Source organism: Chionomys nivalis, chromosome 1 (assembly GCF_950005125.1).
Source record: "Chionomys nivalis chromosome 1, mChiNiv1.1, whole genome shotgun sequence".
Lineage (NCBI taxonomy): Eukaryota > Metazoa > Chordata > Mammalia > Rodentia > Cricetidae > Chionomys > Chionomys nivalis.
The window spans coordinates 37513596-37535855 of NC_080086.1; the positions used below are offsets into that span (position 1 = coordinate 37513596).

Below are 22260 nucleotides of genomic sequence, written 5' to 3' on the forward strand. Positions count from 1 at the left end.
ATCTCTGAGCTCAAGACCCGCCTCCCTGGCCTAAATAACCAGTTCCAGGCCAGCTAGAGCTACATAGTGAGACCCTTTTTTTTTTTTTTTTTTTAATTTTTTTAATTGTCTTGATTAGCAAAGGAAGTAAGAGGTTTCACAGCATCATTTTCGGGCACTCATTATATTTCTTCATCACTTGTCACTTGTTCCTCTCTCTTTGCCCCACACACTTCCTGCCTCCCTCTGGCTCGTCCCTGTCCTTTCTTCAAGACCCTTCCCTTTCTGCTTTCTCATCATGTGTCTCTGTCACCCTCTTCCCCCTCTCCCAAAGATCTCCCCCTAGCCCTCTCAAGACCTACAAACACACTCATGTATGTAAACATACATATACATGGACACAGCCACGCACAAGTATATGTCCATATGTGAAGGGAGAACATGACATTTTCTTTCCTGAGCCTGCCTCATTCCCTTTAACATAATGCTTTCCTGAGATGTTTTTCTTTCCAGCTGCTGATGGGCATCTGGTCTGTCTCTACTTCCTGGCTGTTGTGAGCGGCACAGCAATAATTGTGGATGCACCGGCGGTTCTGTGCTTTGTTGACTTGAGCCCTTTCCTTGTATCCAGGAGCCACCTGATAGTTGTTTCAGATTTTTGAGGACCCTCCACACAGATTTCTGTAATGGCTACGCGCATTTATATTCCCACCAAGAATGAGTAAAGGCGCCTCTTTTTTTCCAGATCTTAGCCTACATTTAATGACATTGATTTTATTATTTGTTAATGCCATTTGTCTTGGTTGAAATGGAATCTCAAAGCAGTTTTATTTATTTATTTATATTTTAAGATATTTATTCTTATTTTATGTGAATGATTGCTTCACCTGCATGCATGTCTGGGTAACATGTGCTTGCCTGGTGCCCATAGAGGTCAGAAGATGGTGTCAGATCCCCTGGAAACAGAGTCACAGACGTTGTGAGTACCATGTGGGTACTGGGGCTTGAACACAGGTCCTCTGGAAGAGTAACCAGTGCCTACAACTCCCCATCTCCCTAGCCCCTCAGAACAGTTTTGATAAGCATTTCTCTGATGACTAAGGAAGCTGAGAACTTTTTCAAGTGTTAATTGGCTACTTCTACTTCTTTGTGAACTATCTATTCAGTTGATTTTATTATTTATTTATTATTAAATCTATTTATTTTCTGTATATGTGCATGTGTGGGCGTGCAGCCACACACATGCTATAGTCAGAGGGCAGCATAGAAGTCGTTTCTCTCCTATCACGTGGGCTCCAGGGACTGAACTTACGTTTTAAGGCTTGTTGGCAAGCACTTTTATCTGCTGAGCTATCTCACCAGCCCTAGCCATTTATTGATTGGATGATTTGGTTTGGGGTGTTTAACTTTTGAGTTATAACTATTAATTTATTAATTGAGTTACTAATATTAATCCTGGTTGGCAAGGATTTCCTCCCATTCCACATTGCTGTGCAGAAAGTTTTTTCTTAGTTCATATGATATCACTTGCCAATTCTCGTGATTATTTCCTTTGAAACTATTGGGAATGGGATCCACACCTTTGCTGTCCCCCTACCTCCTAGGTTTTTGTTATTTTAATATGTGTGTGTGTGTGGTTAGTTTGCTATGGGTATCTGTAAAAGCAGATGATTGTTGTGTCTTCTTTGCTGAAAGAGTTTGTCCAATTTAAGGATTTTCTGGTGGACTCTTACAGTTCTTTTAAGTGTAGGTTCATGTCATATGAAAATAGGAATAATTTCCCTGAGTTCCAATGGCACGTTGTCAGCATATGGTACTTATATAACAGTAGGGACAATTGACTTCTCTGACAATTTATATCACGTTTCTTTATTTCTTGTGTCTTAACACTCTAGCCAAGACTTCAAGTACTATGTTGAATAAGAGTGGAAGGAATAGGGCAGAAAGAAGGCTCAGTGGTTAAGAACACTTGCTGCCCTTCCAGAGGACCCAGATATGAGTCCCAGCACCCACACAGCAGCTCTTAAATGTCTGTAAATCCAGTTCTGGCCTCGACAGACACTGTATATATGTGATACACATATATACAGGTAGTGATATTTCATTTGTATTTTAATAAAGTTTTCCTGAAGATCGGAGAGTAAAACAGCCCCACTGTACAGCCTTATAGACCAGGAAGTGGTGACACACACCTTTAATCCCAGTAGCCACACTTGTTTGCCATAGAAACCGGGCAGTAGTAGTGTACACCCTTAATTCCAGCACTAGAGAGGAATATAAAATGGGAGGAGACAGCTTTCAGATACAGTCTCATTCTGAGATTCCTGGAGACAGGATGACCATTTAAGAGATAAGAGGTAAGAGTCAATGGCTAGCGGTTTTGCTTTTCTGACTTTCAGGTTGAACCCCGATATCTGTCTCTGGATTTTTATTAATTGTGCTATATTTGGTGTCCGACGTGGAGCTCAAACCCACAACTGTGAGATTAGGGGTACAAATTCATGAAAAAGTTGTTTGTCTGACGCTTTTTAGCCAACAGCTCAGTCCAGAGCTGGACACAAAACTAGCCACCTGGATTTGGGAGTAAAACTATTGCTCCCAACTCGCATCTGCCCCAATTTAGCTTCCTCTCTAGCCCCACCCATCTACCCATGGTTTCCCGTGGCACCCACGGCTTGCCTCCACCCCCATGTGCGACTTTCACATGCAGCTACTGTGGCTTCCTGTGACTTCTGCGGCCTGCAGGCATCTGCTGCATGGCTGCCCTGACCGATGTCTTTTTTAACAAAATTTGTTCAGTTTTGACAGGCAAAATTCACTCCTTGTCAATGGGTTATGAAACCTTACAGAATGGAACTGAGAGATTTTCTGAAAGGATTCATACTGTTGAAAATGGCAATCAAAATCTGCTAAAAAGTTATAACAAGCCAGCAGATACAACATTCCTCCTGGAAAATAATCTACAAGCTATCCAAATAACCTCTAAGAATGAGGAGATATCACTAATGGAAAAACTTAAAGATTTGAAATCATATATACATGATGAGAACCAGAAATTAATTGATTTGATGAAATCACTAGAAATATTCACAGGTCAAGAAATTCAGATTCTACAAAAGACATACATAGATTGAAAACCATTGAAGAACTTGTCAGAACTGATCAGCAAGGAGTTGAGGTATAGACAAAAGACTTAATGTCGCCTGAACCTCTCAGAGTCAGAGATGACTATCAAAGAGTTTCAGCTACTTATCCTGTTACTATTTCTGAAAAAAACAGCAAGTAGTAAATACCCCAAAGGATATACAGAATATAAATGGGAACTTATACATATAAAAGATCTAAAGGATATTTAAAAAGCAGTGGTATCTTATGGCATGCACTCACCATATGTGAGGCACTTGGTAAAGACATGGGCTTCGAGAAATAAGGTTACTCCACATAGTTGGCTTCAATTAGTCTCAGTTGTATTAGACCATGGTCCATAGCTACCATGGAATAGTTATTGGAGAGAGGAAGCTAAGGACATCAAGGTAGAGTCAGAGATTTTTGAAGACTCCCAAGATCAAATTCTTGGTGAGGGCCATTATGCTGATTCAGACAGTCAAACAATGAACACATCTTGTCCCTATGCTACACAACAGCCTTGAATGCTTGGGGCAAGATTCAAGAACTAAGAAAAACAATTGAATCATATACTAAGGTTATGCAAGGTCCAAGAGAACCACTTAGTGACTTTTTGCAAAGATTAATTAAAGCTATATAAATAGGAGTAACAGATACAGAAGCTAGATGAGTATTCATTGAATCTCTGGCTTTTGAAAATGCTAATTTATAATGCAAAAAGATGCCATCTGAGAAGGGATTGTAGATAGGGCATTCCTAGAAATAATGTTTTTTTCTGGGAATGACCCAAAAAGAAGACCCCAATCTTTTGGATTATGCAGGAGATGCAGCAAAGGCCAGCATTGAACAAATGAATGTAGATCAAAAAGAGACAAACAAGGCAACCCATTACCATCAGGAAACTCCTTGGGGGGTCTCTTGCAGGTCCCCAGGCCAAACGTGGTCCAGTCATTCCCAGTCACTGTGGAGGACATGCCTCCCTAGGAAAATTAGAAAATCCAATTCCTGCTGTAAAAAGCCACACTACTCTGGATGGAAGAGTAATCATGGAGGATGAATCAACAAGTCCAATAAAAACAGAACATGTATATTTTGGCAGACTTCTATAAATGATCAAAGACAAAAACTGAGAGTACAAATAAATAATATTATAATTGAAGGATTATTAGACACAGGTACAGGTGTGACTCTAGAATCTTGGCATTTGAATTGGCCTCTTCAAGAGGCAGATTTTCAATTCCTAAGAACTGGAACCCTATCTCAGGTAAAATAAAACACAAGATGGGTTGAATGCATAGGGCCAGAATGACAGAGAGGAAGGGTGATGTCATATGTGGCTAATATAGCAGTAAATCTATGGGGTCATGATCTGTTACAACTGAATACCCAGATTAACATTCCTGCAGTCTCAGAACAGACCATAAATCAACTCATGTTTTTGTGAGAAATATTATAAGGCACTATAAAAAATAGTCACTGACCATTCAGGCTGTACAAAAACAAAGTACATTAACTGGTGAATTCTCAGATGTACCAATGGATCTACCTTTAAAATGCTTAACTAAGAAACCTATATGGGTTAAGCAATAACCTTTAACAAAAGAGAAATTTCAGGCTTTAGAACAGCTGGTAGAGGAGCAACTAGATATTCAGAATATTTATTATAATAATTATAATAAATAATTATTCCTGTTGTTAAAAAGGAATCTAGAAAATGGATAATGGTAACAGATCTAAGAGCTATTAAGGTGATTCAGCCAATAGACTCTCTACAATCTGGAATTCCTTTACCTTCCCTATTGCCTAAAGGATGGCCTTTTCTAGTTATTGGTTTAAAAGATTGTTTCTTCACTATACCTTTATAAGAAAAATACAGAGAAAAATTTGCCTTCACGGTGCCTACTTATAATAATTCTCAGCCTGCTAAAAGATATCAATAGAAGATTCTCTCACAGGGAATATTAAATAGCCCCACCCTGTACCAATATTTTGTAAGTCATCTATTGGAAATGATACCTAAGCAATTTCCTCAATCTATAGTTTGCTATTACTTGGATGACATTTTGCTACCCGATTCAAATAAAGATACATTAAAAAGAATGTTTGAAGAAGTAAAGAAAGTTTTGCCTTGTTGGAAATTACAAGTTGCTCCTGAAAAAGTACAAAGAGGAGATTTTATTAATTATTTAGGCTATAAAATAAGTGTATAAAATTAGACCTCAAAAGGTGCAAATTAGGAGAGATCAATTGCCTACTCTTAATGACTTCCAAAGATTGCTAGGTGATATTTTCCATCTACTGCCCACTATTGGGATAGAACCTGATGACCTGATTATTTTAAACAAAACCTTAGGTGGTAACAAGGACTTAAACAGTCCCAGGGAATTATCAGCTGAAGCTGAGAGGGAATTGACTTTGATTGAAGAGAAATTATAGGAGGCACATGTGGATCTGAATCTTAATTGCATTTTGGTCATATAATCCTCCAACCATTCCCTGCATGAATTTTAATGCAGAGTGAAGAAATTAACTTAGAATGGATCGTTTTACCACATAAACCAAGTAAAAAATTTAAAACTTCTATGGAAAAGATCTCTGGATTATAACAGAAAAATTGACATTTTGTCAATTATCAGGAAAAGACCCAGGAGAAATTGTAGTACCATTCACTAATGATGAAATTGACAAATTATGGGAAGAAAGCAAACCCTGGCAAAGAGCTTGTAGCAATTTTTTTGGAAGAGATTAATAGCAACTATCCAAAAGTGAGAGAATTTGACTTATAAAGAGAACTAGCTGGATCCTTCCTCACATTGTATGGGACACACCAATAACTGGAGCCCCTACATTCTATACTGGTGCAAATAAATCAGGAAAGGCAGGTTACAAATCAGAAAATTTAAGTAAAGTAGAAGAAAGCCCTTATGATCCTGTCCAAAAGTCAGAATTATATGCTATTCTCATGGTACTAAGGGATTTTAAAGAACCTCCCAACATAGTTAGCAATTTACAATATGCAGAAAGAGTTGTTTTGCATATTGAAACCTCCGAATTTATACCAGATGATACAGAATTGATTTTATTATTTATTCAAGTACAAGATATAATCAGGAATAGTCTTCTTCTCATATGTATAACGCACATTCAATCCCATATGGGTCTGCCTTGTCCTCTAGCACAAGGTAATGCGGAAATTGATAAATTATTGATTGGAAGTGTGCTTCATAAAAAAAATCATGTCAGTAGCAAAGGTTTTAAAAAGGACTTTTCCATCACTTGGCAACAAGCCAAGGAAATTGTAAGATGTCCTACTTGTTCTTTATACACCCAAACACCACCACCTGAAGGAAGTAACCCAAAAGGTACTCAAAGTAATGAAATCTGGCAGGTGGATGTGTTTCATTTTGTAGAATTTGGAAAATATGTACACTACTCTATTGATACCAACTCAAGTTTTCAATGGGCAACTGCTTTGAGTGTGGAAAAGACTGATTCAGTAATCAATCACACATTTATTAGAAGTTATGGCCATGGGTATACCTGAAGAAATAAAAACAGCCAATGCTTCAGCATGTGTCTCCAAGAAAATGAAACAGTGTTTTGCTCATTATAATATAAAGCATATTACAGGTACACCAAACAATCCCGCAAGTCAGGCAGTTATAGAAAGATCAAATCGAACTATAAAGGATATGTTAAATAAATAGAAAGGGCTGATAAAGATCCCAGAAAAAGATTGAGTAATGCTTAATTAACCTTGAATTTTCTTAATGCCAATGAGGAAGGAGCAACAGCTTCAAAGAGACAACGGACAATAGAAAAAACTTCTGAATTAAATCAGCCAGTGTACTTTAAGGATGTGTTGACCTCAGAATGGAAACCAGAAAATGTGATATGTTGGGGAAGGGGCTTTGCTCTTGTTTTCACAGGGGAAGAAAAGCTATGAATACTATCAAAATTAATAAAAATTCGGCTTGAAAAGGAGAAACCTCTTGATAAAGAGAAAAGACAGCTCATCCACGAGGTGGCAATCCTACAAGTTGAAGGAAACCTCACAAGGGTTGGGGCAGGGTTCTGTTCTTGTCTTTGCAGAAAAATAGAAAGTGCCCATCTTTATAAAGTCAGTAGACCTTGGATATCTAGACAGCTAAAGAAGAAAAGATAGCTATCCAGAAAGAATCACCAAGCAAAGAAAAATCTGACTTATGATACCAATATTCTCTGCAGGGTAAAATCTCACTACCTAAATATACATATCTCCTTGCTTCTCAGTATAATGGTAGTCATGACTCACTTAAAAATCAAAGTTGACTTTGGAGTTGGAGGTGGCTCTCTCCTTCTCTAAACCCAAGCATGTTTATTAAAGTATTATCCAAAATCTCTGTCTCATGTCAGAAGAGCCGCCTGATATGGAACAGAAGAGGAACAAATATTTAAGGACTATTTTATTGCTACTAATCTTATAATATTTGGTTTTATATTGACCCCTTAACAGCTTTTCTTAAGGTAAAGATTCTTAAGGTATATATTGATATAGATATAGGTATAGATATAGATAAATATGTGTGTGTATGTATGTATAACTTTTTGTCACAATATTAATGGTCATATAGAGTACTAATTAATTCTAGAAAAAGGTTTCATCTACCTTCCTGTACATGATTTTGGGTTTGAGTCTCTATCGTTTTCGTTTTTTTTGCGGTGAACCATGAGCACGCCTAACAGTGACCTTTGAAGTATCCATAAGGAGGATGGGGTCCCGCAACAATGATTCCTCCATGACTATGATAGCACCACTAAGCTGCAAAACACCACCTAAAGATCATCTTTGGACTTCAAACTGCTCAGGACAATTTTGAGGTGGCTACCCGAGATGATCCAACCTAATAGACTACTCTAGCCAGGACTTGAGACAAGCACTGCACTTTCCCATTATGCAGAGACTGAACAACAAAAGATAAAGCTACCTCTCTCAGGACTTGACAACTAACCAAAAATGTTTTCTTTTCAGGATCCCTTAAATATACTGTTGTCTCCAAACAGCAGGAAGTAAATTTAAGAGCACAACACCCACATTCCCAAGAGGTGGGGTGGGCAGTTTTTGTTTGTTGAATGGATTATGGATATTTGCCATTGTTTAGGGGTATTGGTTACTAGTTATTATTGGTAATGGTCAGGAAAAAAGCTAAACAAAGGAAATCAGATTCAAGGTTCTTGTTTTGAAAAGAAAAATAGGGAATATAGATATGATAGGATAAAAGGGTAGATTATTGAATCTACTCTGAAAAGAAAAAAGGGAGGATATAGATATAGCAATATAAAAGGGTAAATTATTGAATTTATTTTTAAAAAGCAACATTAATTTTAAATGTTTTACATTGGATTGAAATGTATATTGTATACAAATTTTGTATATTGATACAAATTTGAGATCAATTTTGTTAAAACATACTATACATATGTTTCTAATATTGTTCAAGGTATTGTACCTATACAACTCATTTACTAATATAATGCAAATTTCTAGTCTTTGAAAGTTATTATTATCAACTCTTTAGGATAATAAGAAAATGCAGGTTAGTAATTAGTCACCTATTATAGTTGGACTTGTAGTCACAATAGGTATGTTTTCAAAGTCAAGTAAAGATATATTTTAGATAGACAGGTCATCTTGAAACACTTCAGAGATCTACAGAATACGCCAGTTAAGATGTTTTAATAACAGAGGCTCTTTTTATGACAGTGAGACATGTCTGTCTTGGCAGCACCAATCTACTTCAGAGAAGAAAATGGGCACTGAAGAAACTTCACATTTTACTTTCTTTGTGGCAAAAGTCCTTACCTTGACTCTGGCAGTTTGCTGTCTTAATTGGGCAAGTGGAATACCAAAGAAAGTGACAGCCAAACATTGTCAAGACGAAAAGGAATAGTCCTTCAGAATATCCTGCTTCACAGAAAGGCCTATTGGATATGCTAGGCCTGAAGGCTGAAGATAGATGCCCCAACATTACAGAGGAACTTTGGGTGACTGTCCAGGCAGCCAGCTGTTTCTGTCATTTCTCACATTTTTTTTTGGAAATTGCTTGGTTGTACTTCCTGCTTACTCTGTTAATATTATTTCCTTCTTGGGTCTCTAAGGGAGTTGAAGACTAGATAGTTAGAGTTTTCCTTGTTTATTTGAAGCAGAAAGCAAGTTATGATAGAAAGTAAATTAGGTACAAGACTTTGGACCCACCAAGATAGGATAGATTCAGAGTATTTTCTCTGAATTTGTCAAATGCAAATGGACTAGATGTTGTTGATGTATTTATTGCCTATATATATTGCATATAGTCATTGTACTTATTGCATATAGTTTTATTATATTAGTTATAGTCTTTTTATTGTAGAAAAGAAGTGGAAATTGTGGTATTTCCTTTGTATTTTAATAAATAAAGCTTTCCTGAAGATCAGAGAGTAAAACAACCTTCACTGGTCAACCTTCTAGACCAGGCAGTGGAGACACACACCTTTAATCCCAGTAGCCACACTAGTTTGCCATAGAAACTGGGCAGTAGTGGTGTATGCCTTTAATCCCAGTGGTGTGCACCTTTAATCCCAACCCTAGACAGGAATATAAAATGGGAGGAGACAGCTCTCAGGCTCAATCTCATTCAGAGGATTCCTAGAGGCAGGATCACCATTTCAGACTGAGGTAGAGGTAAGAGCCTGTGGCTGACTGTTTGCTTTTCTGGCCTTTAGGCTGAACCCCAATATCTGTCTCTGAGTTTTTATTAATCATGCTACATATACATGCTTTCCCTGTTTAGTATAATGTTGGCTACTCTTAAGATATGTTTTCCTCTCAAGATTGAAAAAAACCACTCACGTGGCATCTTCTTCTTGTTCTCCTACAGGAAGAGAAGGATACTCATCAATGGCATGTAGCCAGTGTAACAAAGCGACATCAACAGTGGCTATACTCAGAAAAGAATACTGTGTTTCCTTTCCATGGTTTCAAGTATTCTATAAGGTCAGGGAAACTTCTGTAGTAACAACAGAAATACTCCTTAAGTATAGCTTTTCTTTTTGAAATTATTATTTTTTATGTGTATGGGTGTTTTGCCTGCATGATGTGCACCATGTGCATAGAGTGCCCAGAGGCCAGAAGGTGCCACATTCTGGTCTGGAAATTGAAGTCAGGTCCATTGGAGGAACAGCCAGTGCTCTTAACTGCTGAGCCATTCATCTCTTCAGCTGCATATAGTCTTTCATAACTCATCTTCTACGGATTTAAGTTCCAGGAGGCGGGGCAGAAGAATAAAATTACCCATACATTGCAGTGCCTATGCTTTTTCTCCTTAGCTGTCATGTTTTGGCTTCAGCATTCTTTCAGCTTGTTAGCTAGGCCAGTCATGCAGCAGAAAGCCAACCCTAAGAAATGGCTACTTGTTCTCAGTAGGGGCACCAATATCCTACACTGGATTCTCATCTCCATGTTAGAGATGTGTGTGCAGGTTCATGGGACTGCTGTCAGCAAAGACGCCTCTGAGTGTGTGAGTGCAGCTGACTGCTGGTCCCACAGGATTTTCTGACAGTGGGATGGTCCTTCAGTATCACCCAAAGCCAGAGTTTGAGTCTTCTCTTTGGCAGTCATTTGAAAGAGGCTGCTGAGGGAGGTTCTATCCCCCAGGCCATTCAACTTGCTTGGATTCAGGGATATGCTTGAGTTGAGGGGAGCTGGAATTGGCAACTCCTGACAGTCAACAGTTGAGATATTTGGGAAAATGAGGGTTTTAGTCCAAATGCATCAGCAACAACAGCAATAATAACAAAACAAAACAAAACAAAGGAGGCCCTGGGTGGCATATCACCCTTTATTCCCCCTGTCAATCCTTTGCTTTTGTTTTCTGCAATTATTGATGTCAGAAGTGTAGAGTTTCCTGGAACAGTAGCACAAAATGCCAGCAGCATTAACAAAAAGGTGTTGAATCTTAAAAAAATGTGCATGCACACACACAAATCACTGCTCAAATAATACTATATCAACAAAAATAGAGATGAAGTTTTATTAGTGGAAAACCTCGGTTTCCAGTTACTATGCTAACATCTGGTCAGCGCTCTTCTGTGTATGGCAATTTTGCGTACTTAGAGCTATAGCTGTCACACAGATGTGTGGACTGTGATATCTATGCTGTGCGTATGTGACACTTCTGCTGACTACAGTGGCTTTTTCTAATGAGTTAAATTTCACATAGAAAAATGTATAGTTTGTACAATTTGATTAGTTTCTATAGGACCAGAGGGATGACTAGGCTCATCCAGGTAAGCATTTCTCTTAGCCATTATTCCCTATGACCCTTTTTGGTGGACCCTTCTATCTCCATAGCAGTCTTGTTTGCGTCACTATGGGCTAGTTTCGTCTGAATTTTAATTTTACATGCAATAGGACTGACTTTGATACACATGCATCTAAGGATTAACTTTCACTTCTGTAATAATATTTACATACTTTTTACCTATACTTTTTTAAAGATTTATTTTATGCATATGAGTGCTCTATCAACTTTATGACAGAAGAGGGCACCAGATCTCACTTTAGATGGTTGTGAGCCACCATGTTGCTGGGAATTGAACTCAGGACCTCTGGAAGAGCTTCCAGTGCTCTTAACCACTGAGTCATTTCTCCAGTCCCTTACTCATGTATTTTAAATTGATTATAAAACACATACACTTTTTTTTTGGTGTGTGCTAGGGGAGACAAGTTCTCTCTATATAGCTCTAGCTGTCTTGGAACTCACTAGGTAGACCAGGCTGGCCTCAAACTCACAGAGATCCACCTACCTCTGCCTCCCTAGAGCTAGGATTAAAGGCAAGAGCCATCATGTCCAGCTAGCACATACACTTTTATTATCAACATTAAATATCACATAGTAATATATGGCATTAAAAACATCATTAAAACCGATAATATGCATAATTCTGTATAAAATATACATTACATATATAGTTTAAATGGAATTTTTGTATCTGGGTCTACAATGCTCTCTCTAATACCAAAAACCCCAATACTAGACATACGGAATCCCTCTTTTGAGTGTTGGTCAGGGTTGTCTAAGAGGCTTCCAAAACTGTTGCGAATTAGATCGGTCCGTTAAATAACTAGGCCAGCTCAAGAATCACAATTATATTTTAATGGTTATAAGGGGAAACTCATGCTACAAGAGCGGGAGGTCCTACTTCCTATCTGCCACTCAGAGCGCAGGCATCTGGGTCCTCCCAGCTTTTCTTCCTGGGCCCCAGGTAGCCACGCCTTAACTAGATGTGATTGGTTGATAGAGTTTCCCCATCACAAAACATTACAAACTATTGTTATTGCCCTTGGTTGCTCCCCAGAGGTTTAAGGCAAATTCCTAATGATGAAGAACACCATGTACTTTAGATGTAGGGTCCAGAGGTCCCTGAGCTGGAACGGATTTGAAAGCCTCCCTCTGAGAGCCAACTTTCATAGTACCAGAAGGTACCATTGCAAGCTTCTAAATGAGGGAAGCAGCCAACATTCCTACCCAGCTGTGATGTCTGTGAAGCACAACAATGACCAGCATGTTGTGCAGGGCGCAGTAGTGGCATGTATACCTCGGCTGTAACCAGCAGTTCTCTAGCTGGACTTAAGCCCTGCTCGGTAAGAGGGAAATCACACCTGGTACTGGAAATCTAGACAACTACCCAGGGCCGGTGAAGTCATGGGGCTTGGAGAAAAACCTACAACCATCACTTTATTAAATCAGCACAGTTCCTAACTACATTCTAAAGATTTGTCCTTGAACCCATTGTAAGTATTGTACTTGCCCCTCAACAAGAGAACTTCTCTTTGCAACAGCTAGAAATCATTACAGAAAACTACAAATAATAAAAATGTGGAGTTGTTGGACATGGGTTTCAACTACATGGTACTTGTCAGGCACTGCTGTACCGTCAGGTACAGTTCCAATGGACATATATACAGCATAACAAAAATAACCTTAAATTTATAACAATATATAAAATTCCATACCAGTATAAAGTATTTGAGACTAGTGGTAGTTCAAAAGTAGACTCAACAACCCACACTTTTATCCAATCATTTTTATATTCCCCTTTTTCCTTCAGAAAGAGAGCCTTTAATCTAATCTCATTTGTTCAGCTTTCTCCCTGACCATGACCAGTAACTATGGGAACCCATGTGTGACCCACTGAATGATCAAAAACCACCCACCCCATCCCACCTCTTGGGAATATGGGCATCATGTTCTCTACACTGCTTACTGTTGTCTGGGGGTGATGGAGTTTTTGAAGGATTCTGAAAAACTTGAGATAATGATCAAATCCTGAGAGAACAACTGTTGTCTAGTTTTGGTGGGGTGGGAAAAATGTAGGGCTTGTCTGAAGTCTGTCTGGAGTAGTCTGTGAGGCTGGAGCATCTCAGTCAACAGCCTGAAGCTGTCCTGCATGTAGAACTCTGAGGAAACTACAGCGGAGGCACTCTGAGAGGCTGGATCACTTGGGCTGGTTTCATTTGTGTCCGGTCCCCTTGTTCTGAAGACACACCAACTTTAAAGGCATTTTAACACAAGTGTGGACTGTGTATTATATACAAGTCAGCCAAAAAGGGTTTTTAGTTTTAGGTTTGAGGAGGTAAAATGTACATCACATGTCTTGTAATTTTTTAGGTGATTTTCTTTACGTCTGTAGCCAGGATTTTCAGGGGGTCTCCTCCAATACCTGATCCTCTTTAACCTTAAACAAATCCACAACCATTCGTTTTTTTTGTGCAAACAAAAGAATAATCTCCTCCCCAAAGCAATACATTTTTTGACTTCCATTAAAGTTAAGGCTTTCCTAAAGTATGTACGCTGGTTTAATTCAGCAGTCCTTTCCACAATCCAATGTTTCTCAGCAACTGTCATTTTGATGTTCATTAGTATTCAAAAAATTCAAAATTAACACAATATCATATAGATTCCAGATTCTCTGTGTATTTTCCATCTTTACATGGCTTATCTTTTCATATTATTTTATTCTCTCTTTAAAAAATTTATCCTATTATTTATAAACTATTTTTTCTATGATTGTCTATACCCATTGTCTTTTTTTAAAAGCCTATGCACATTTTTTAAACACACTGTAACCTGTTTAGTTTTTTTTCTTTTGTCTGGATGTGTCTTTATTAAGCATCTACAATGTTCGCCGATCACGTAAAACAAATCTTTTTTTTTTTTTTTTCGAGACAGGGTTTCTCTGTAGCTTTGGTGCCTTGTCCCAGAACTAGCTCTTGTAGACCAGGCTGGCCTCGAACTCCCAGAGATCCGCCTGCCTCTGCCTCCCGAGTGCTGGGATTAAAGGCGTGCGCCACCACCGCCCGGCCGTAAAACAAATCTTGAACTGCTATGTCAGCCACATGCCCGGTTCAGCTTAGCACATGGCACTGGCGCTAGTGGGTGACTCTACCCGCAGCTGGTAGCCATGCCTCTGTATGCCACCAGGTACCAGTCCGCCTGAGAGACTGAAGGACTAGAAGGCTCCATCTGGCTCCTTGTCCAGAACTTATTTTTTGCTTTCTCAGGCCCTGTGTTTGAAAACTCAAGCTTCCACTTCGGATGCCATTTGTAGACAGAGTTTTCTTTGGGCCACCAGCTCACAAAAAAATGGCATGGAGACTTATTAATTATGAAAGTTTAGCCTTAGCTTAGACTTGTTTCTAAATAGCTCTTATAACTTAAATTAACCCATGTCTTTTAATCTACATTCTTATATGTGGCTTGGTTACCTTTACTCTGTATTGCCTATCCTGCTTCCTTTGCTGCTGTCTGGTGACCCCACCTTTCTTCTTCCCAGAAGTCCCTGCTATACCTCCTGTCTAACGACTGTACATTTAGCTTTTTTATTAAAGCTGGAGGTGGGTCATCTTTCTATCTGTTGTTTCATTGGTTAAGTAATAAAGAAACTGTCTTGGCCCCTTTAATAGGACAGAAAATTAGGTAGGCGGAGTAGACAGAACAGAATGCTGGGAGAAAGAAGCCGAGTTAGGAGTCGCCATGATTCTCCCACTCCAGACAGATGCAGGTTAAGATCTTTCCTGGTAAGCCAGCTCGTGGTACTACACAAAATATTAGAAATGGGTTAGATCAATAAGTAAGAGCTAGCCAATAAGAGGCTGGAACTAATGGACCAGGCAGTGTTCAAAAGAATACAGTTTCCGTGTAATTATTTGGGGGCATAAGCTAGCCATGCGGGCGGCTGGGTGCCGGGGACGCAGCCCCGCCGTCCATATTACAACAGCAATCACAGTGGCATATCTTTCCAGAGTATAATCAAATATCTCACAACACCCCAGAGTCCATGTGGGGGTCACAGGACAAGTTCCACGTCAGTCTTCATCATCCACATTGTTTGTTCACTGTTGTGCATACCGGGGTAGCTGGTCCACAGCTTCCCGGAATTCTCCTGCGCTTGCCTATCATCTCGTGATAGGAGTCTCGAGAGTTCAGATGTGTGCTTCTGTAAATGGCTTTACATGGGTTCTAGGGATTCTCTCTCATGTTCCTGTACATGCATGGCCGGTTCTGGACCCACAGATCCACCTTTTCAGCCCTCTTGGTTTTTGTGTTTTGTTTTGTTTGGTTTGTTTATTTGTTTGTTTTAATATCAGTTCTCAAAGTCTGATATCCAGACTGGCAACTTCAGCAGAACCTAGATATGTAAAGTTCCTGTTATACAAAATCCCAGTTCCCGGTCTCTTAATAATATGGGGTTTAGAAATAAGTTAAGAGGCCCTGCAGATGTTTTGATATAACACAATTTGAGAACTATCTTTTTGGTTCTCTAAGGACACTAATCCTACCCTGAGACCCCTACCTACCTCTACAAACATCATTATATCCACTACAAACCCATCATATGGGTTTGGTTTGTGGGGACACAGTTCAGCCCACGGCCAGTTCCTTCCTAAGATGACGTCTGGTTTTTGATAGGACACACCTTCTTTAGGCTGTTGGAAGGAGGCCCTCAGGTCCTCGCTCCGTGTTGGCTAGTGGCCACCTCAGCTTTCCACATGCCTCTCCAGTGTGGCATGCGACTTCGCCTCTCAGAGCCCACCCCTCACTTTTTCTCTTTGAACTGTTGGGGGGGATTCACTGAGATTATATTACAAATGGCTTTGTGTGGAAGCTTGTGCATCGTCGGGGCTTCCTAAGTGCTACCTTATACCTTTCAGTGCTCCTGATACCCAGGGGCACCGTCCGTACAGCATCTTGGTGTGTGCCCCATCCCCACTGCATCAAAACACTTCCCCATCCAAATGCTCATCTGAAGCCTGCTATACAGCAGGCGTTGTTGTAGAGGGGAAGCACCACTGGTTCCTTCCTCCTGACCATGGTGGAGGGGCTCTGTTCAGTGCACATACCGAGGTTCTTCACATTTCAGTCCCTTAAAATAAAACCCAAGGAAAAACCTAGCCCCGAGGGGGAGCTGCTTTGCTGTGGGACCCTAGATCACATCACAGGCACTTCCTAGAGCTGCACCACAGAAAAGAGAGTAGTCACATTTAACTATTGTTACTCCCTCAGAAGAGCACCCTGGCCTCTTGGGATAGGCTCAGGAGTTCCCTTCCCTTCCTCAACACTGTACCCCTTCCTATGTTTATCGCCAGCAGCAAGACCCAGCTTCTCTGGGAAGTACAACTTCTGAGCCAGTTTTGTGGAGATGAGCTCAGTTGGTCCTGTCTCTTAACCAGTTGCCTCCACACTCTGTGGGATTCTCGGTCTTGGTGGATACCTTGAAGTGTCCGTGTTTATCCGTTTCCTGTGTACCCCTGGGCAAAGTTCCATAAGGTTCTTTCTAGAATCCTCTGGGCCTTACTCTTTCTCAGGCATCGCTTAGGGCTTTTGGAGAGGTGGTGGTGCTGGGGAACTTGGTCTTAGAGCTGTGGGATTATGTAGATGGCCCAATCCTCACAGGGCAGACAGAAAACTGGATTTAATGTCTGTTCTGAATTATCTTTCTGCTTAAAGAGAATCCAGGAGGGACCCTAACTTGCAAAAAAAAAAATTATTTATTCAGTCTGATGCTGATTTCATTTCCTAAAGCGATTGAGTCCAAAAACCATTTTAATTGAATTCAGCCTCTTGACCTGACACTGACTTATTCTGCCTCCTCCTGCCTCCCAACATTACACAGAGGGGAGGAGGAGAAGGATAGACAATTCCCATGGATTTAGAGGCCCAGCCATTTCCACATTCCATAAAGCCCAGATGACTGGATAGGAAGCAGCTGCGGTATTTACCGGAGCCTGGTAAGGCCTCATTACCAGCCACCTCCTCACGGGGGTGGGGGGGCGTTGGGCTCCGAATGGCGTGCAGTGGAGGGAGTGATTGACTCTGCCGCCTGGCACCTGGTGCTTCTGCCCAATACCTAAAGTCAGGGCAGCAAACTCTGGGGGCTGATGGTGATGTGGGGGTGCAGTGCCTTTAGTGACAGTGGGGAAGAGACCCAAGTAGAAGTCCCATGGGTATCACTTGTTGGTATTTGTGCAGCTTGGACATGCCTTTCAACCGTATGGTACATGTCAGGTATTGTTGAACAGGATACACGCCTGTGCCTCCTTGTATTCTTATGGTGTGTCTGCTAGGTCACTGTCTTACAGTTTTTATTGCTGTGAAGAGACACCACGACCATGGCAACACTTATAGAAGAAAGCCTTTAATTGGGCTCACTTACAGTTCAGAGGCTTAGTTCATTATCATGGTTGGAATTATGGCAGCATGCATGCAGGCAGACTCGGTGCTGGAGAAGGAGCTGAGAGTTCTATATCTGGATCCTCAGGCAGCAGGAAGAGAGAGTGACACGGGACCTGGCTTGAACATTTGAAGCCTCAAAGCCCACCCCCAGCGACATACTTCCTTCAACAAGGCCACATCTCCTGATAGTGCCACTCCCTAAGTGCCTAAGGGGCCACTTTTATTCAAACTACCACAGGTACTAACTCTCAGCCACATACAACTCTTTACATTTCAACTTCTTAAACTAAAACCCAAATGAAAGTTCATTCTGTGGTCACATCTGTTGTTTTTGGAGTACTCCGTAGCTACCCCAAATCATGTCACAGTGGACAGCACAGGTATGGGACATTGTCACCATTGTAGCACCTGTACTACAGGACAGTGCACGAGCAGGGAACTGGGCTGGAGATTTAAACACATATGCACACAGACAGACGGGGACACGGGTCATTCTTGAAACAAGAATGCCAACTTTATTGTGCTCCAGGGAAGCTTATATAGGGATCCTTAACTGATAGCCATGCCCCAGCTCCTGGGATTTTCAGCTGTAAAACCCACCAGAAACCACTCTCCTGCCATCAGGAACTCATGAGGGTCTCGTGCTCAGAGCAGCTGCAGGCACAGGAAAACAAGTTGTTCACTCCAGCAGGCAAAGGGTCTGAGGTGGGCAAAGAAAGTCAAGGGTCCAGGGATCTGCAGCCCCCAACACACCATCACATGAAATTACCTTAGCCACGCTGATCTGTTGGTAATATGAGATGGAGAGTCTGGAAGCAGCCATTATATGCACAAATGTAACAGGAATAAACTTCAGATATTGTCATGCAATGAAGGCAAAACACAGAGGTGTGGTAGAGTTGCCATTCGGAAAGAAAGCATGGGCACAGCTTTCTGAGAAGAGGACACCAACAAAGGTCTCAGGAACATCCGCTTGAGCAGCCAATACTTGGAGCATTCCATAAAGAAAAGGTATGTATGAATTATGTATATATGTGTGCATGCACGCATGCATGTATGTACATATATGGATGGCAGGGCCCAGGGAGCAGGGAAGGAAGAGGTATGAGGTGGGGCTGCAGGCACAGCTGTGAGGGCCAAGGGGAGGAGTATGTGTTCAATCACATGGAGGCCACAAGAGGAATGGTATGCTTTGCTGCACGTACTGGTCTGGCTCTGGATTGACAGGTTAGTAGGGAGGCAGGAGCAGAGGCAGAGGAGCCAGTCAGGAACTATTGAGGTGCTCTGGTGAGAGATGTGGAGGTCTTGGCACCCAAAGACAAAGAGGAAGCAGCTAGTCTCAGGGGAGGCCACATTTCTGATGATTGTGGGAGGCAACTTCTTATCTGAAAAGAAAGAGCGCAAGGAAAGAAGAAAGAGAGAGAGAGAGAGACGAGGGGGAGGGAGAGAAAGAGAAGAAAGAGAGAGAGAGACGAGGGGGAGGGAGAGAAAGAGGGAGAGGGAGGAGGTAGAGAGAGGAGGATAGTAAGAAAGAAAGCCATCAGTAGCACCTAGAGGATGACATCATGGTGACAGGGAAACAGCAAGGCAGTGCTTTCAATGCTGTTTTCTTTTTTCTCTCCCTCCCTCCCTCCCTCCCTCCCTCCCTCCCTCCCTCCCTCCCTCTCTCTCTCTCTCTCTCTCTCTCTCTCTCTCTCTCTCTCTCTTTTGAGGCAGGGTTTCTCTGTATAAAAAATGGCTGTCCTGGCACTTGCTCTGTAGACCAGGCTGGCCTCAAACTCACTGAGATCCACCCGCCTCTGCTTCTCGGGTGGTGGGATTAAAGGCGTGTACACTATGCAGTGCTGTTTTTTCTCTCCTTTCGAGGTAGGGTCTTAGTATGTTGTCTTGGCTGCCCTGGAACTTCCTATGTACACCAGGCTGGCCTTGAACTCACCAAGATCCACTTGCCTCTGCCTCAGTACTGGGATTAAAGGTGTGCACTACCACGACCCTCTTAGTCTTTGCTATTTTGAAGGCAGGTTCAAGTTGATCTTGAACCTCTTCCACCTTCCTAGATCTGGGGTTATAGGTGTGTATCACTACACCCAATTTTACTTGTCTCTGGGGCTCCAACCTAGGACTTACTGTGGCCTGGGTAAGCACTCTTTCCACTGAGTGGGCCCTTAAGTGGTCTTACTGTGAGCCCATGTGTCACCCTGAACTTTTTCATTGAGTTGAATTTGTTTACTTGTGATCTCTGGGTCAATAGGGACAACATCTGTCTGACTTGTGAGTGCGTTTACCGCAAATATCTACTCCATACTAGGTTCTTAAGAGATATTTGTTGAATGAGTGAGTAAATTAACTCATACCAGTTGGGTTATCTGCTTTTCCTCTCCAGTATCTTTGTTTCCTTCCCCATTACAGTGTTTCCTATACCACCAGGTTTCCTGTCCAAAGGCCATGGCTTATATAACAGGACATTTCCCACAGTTGAAGAGGCTGCAAACCTGAGACCAGGGAGCATGGTCATGCTCTGGTGAGGGCCTCTTCTTGGCTTCTAGACGACTGCCTTCTCATTCATTCTTCTGTTTCTAAATGTGCTTGTGCACGCACGCACACACACACACAGAGAGAGAGAGAGAGAGGGCGAGTGAGCACAATTACTCTCGCTGGCTCTTTGTCTCTTTGTCTTTCAGGAGTACTAACCCTACCATAGCTACCCATTCCAACCCCCCATGACCTCATTTAACCCTGATTTCTTTCCACAGGCCCATCTCCAAATCCTGTCACACTTATGGTCAGGACATCAATTTCAAGAAAACCCACTGTTGGGTGTGTGTGGCATTTACCTGTAAACCTAGCACTTGGGAGGTGGAGGGAAGACCGTAGACTGGGGCCAGCCTGAGCTGCAAATGGGACCTTAAGTCAGTTTTTGTTTGTTTTTAGGTTTTAAAGAAAGTGTACGAGAAAAATAAGTGTACAAGTATTTTACCTGAGTGTGTCTGTGAACCACCTGTTCGCAGTGCCCACAGAGGCCAGAAGAGGGCACCAGATCCTCTGAGACTGGAGTTACAGACTGTTGTGAGCCACCATGTGGGTACTAGGAATCAAACCTAGGTCCTCTGTGCACTTAGCCCTGTGCCATCTTACCAGCCCCAGAACACTATCTTGATTAGTGATTAAAGATAAACCATAGAATCTGGGTGGTGGTGGCACACACCTTTAATCCCAGCACTTGGGAGGCAGAGGCAGGCAGATCTCTGTGAGTTCGAGGCTAGCCTGATCTACAAGAGTTAGTTCTGGGACAAGCTCCAAAGCTACAGAGAAACCTTGTCTGGGGGGGTGGGGGCAGGGGATGGGGAGTGGGGACGGGACCACAGGAAATGGCTTGAGTGCACGGGAAAGGGAAGCCAACCATTCTTGGACTAGACAGGTTCTCCCACGTGACCGCAGACTCTAGAAGTCTCCTGTACAGGAGCAGATCACTCCTTCCTTCCAAGCAGGCTGATCAGGAAAGAGATGAGGGATTCTCAGAGCCACATTTCACATTTCCTCTCAGAATGGCTGGGCATGTTTGCATAGATAAGATCTCAAACACACGGATGCCACAGTCCAAATGCTGCCTCCTCTTTGGAAGGAAGGGTGCGAACTGCTGGCTGTGACGTCCAAAGCTCCGGTGTTTGAATGGCTGCTCCTCTGTTGTCAGAATCAGGATTCTGCAGCCATCTGTGAGCCACTGTCCCTGGGGCTGCTCAGTCCTTAGATGGTGAAGGGGGCATCTGGGCTACACAATGGAACCTGTTCTTTTTGGAAAGGCACAGGGCTTCTGCAGCATTCCCTAGACACTGCTTCACAAGCTCCTTCTTCCTTGGACTCCACAGAGATCCACTTGTCTTTGCTTCTCAAGTGCTAAGATTAAAGGCATGTACCATCACACCTGGCTGGCTCTCTCTTTGTCTCTCTCTCTGTGTCTCTCCTTTTCTTTCTTGAGACCCATATTTTATAAGATCCATTATTTACCGCAGGCCAGCCTCGATCCTTGACTTTCCCCTTCTCCCATGTCTCTACAGAGATTACAGGCCTGTGCTGCCACTTCTGTTTCGTGAAGTGCTGGGGAGGGAACCTGGGGCTTTGGGCCCAAAAGGCAAGCATTCTGCCACCTGAGCCACAGCCTCCACCCCATGGCCCTTTTCTTCAGACAACAGGCCTCTTAACAGAGCATGTGCCCAGGACTCTGGGTTTCCAAATGTGTATCCAGGTGTATTTGAACAGGTACCCTGGTGCCCATGTGTGTGTGTGTGTGGGGGGGGCAGGGCATCAGTGCGGATCAGCTGTGCTGCCTGGCTCTCCACTTCATTAGCTATGGAATGTCTGACCCTTAGTTTCCTCACCTGTAAAGTGGAGAAGTCTAACCTAC

General features: G+C 41.9%; 1 pseudogene; it reads right to left on the reverse strand.

The window, feature by feature from the left end:
* Positions 1–9964: 9964 nt before the first annotated feature.
* LOC130889987 (small nucleolar RNA U3) lies at positions 9965–10167 on the reverse strand (annotated as a pseudogene).
* Positions 10168–22260: the final 12093 nt, after the last annotated feature.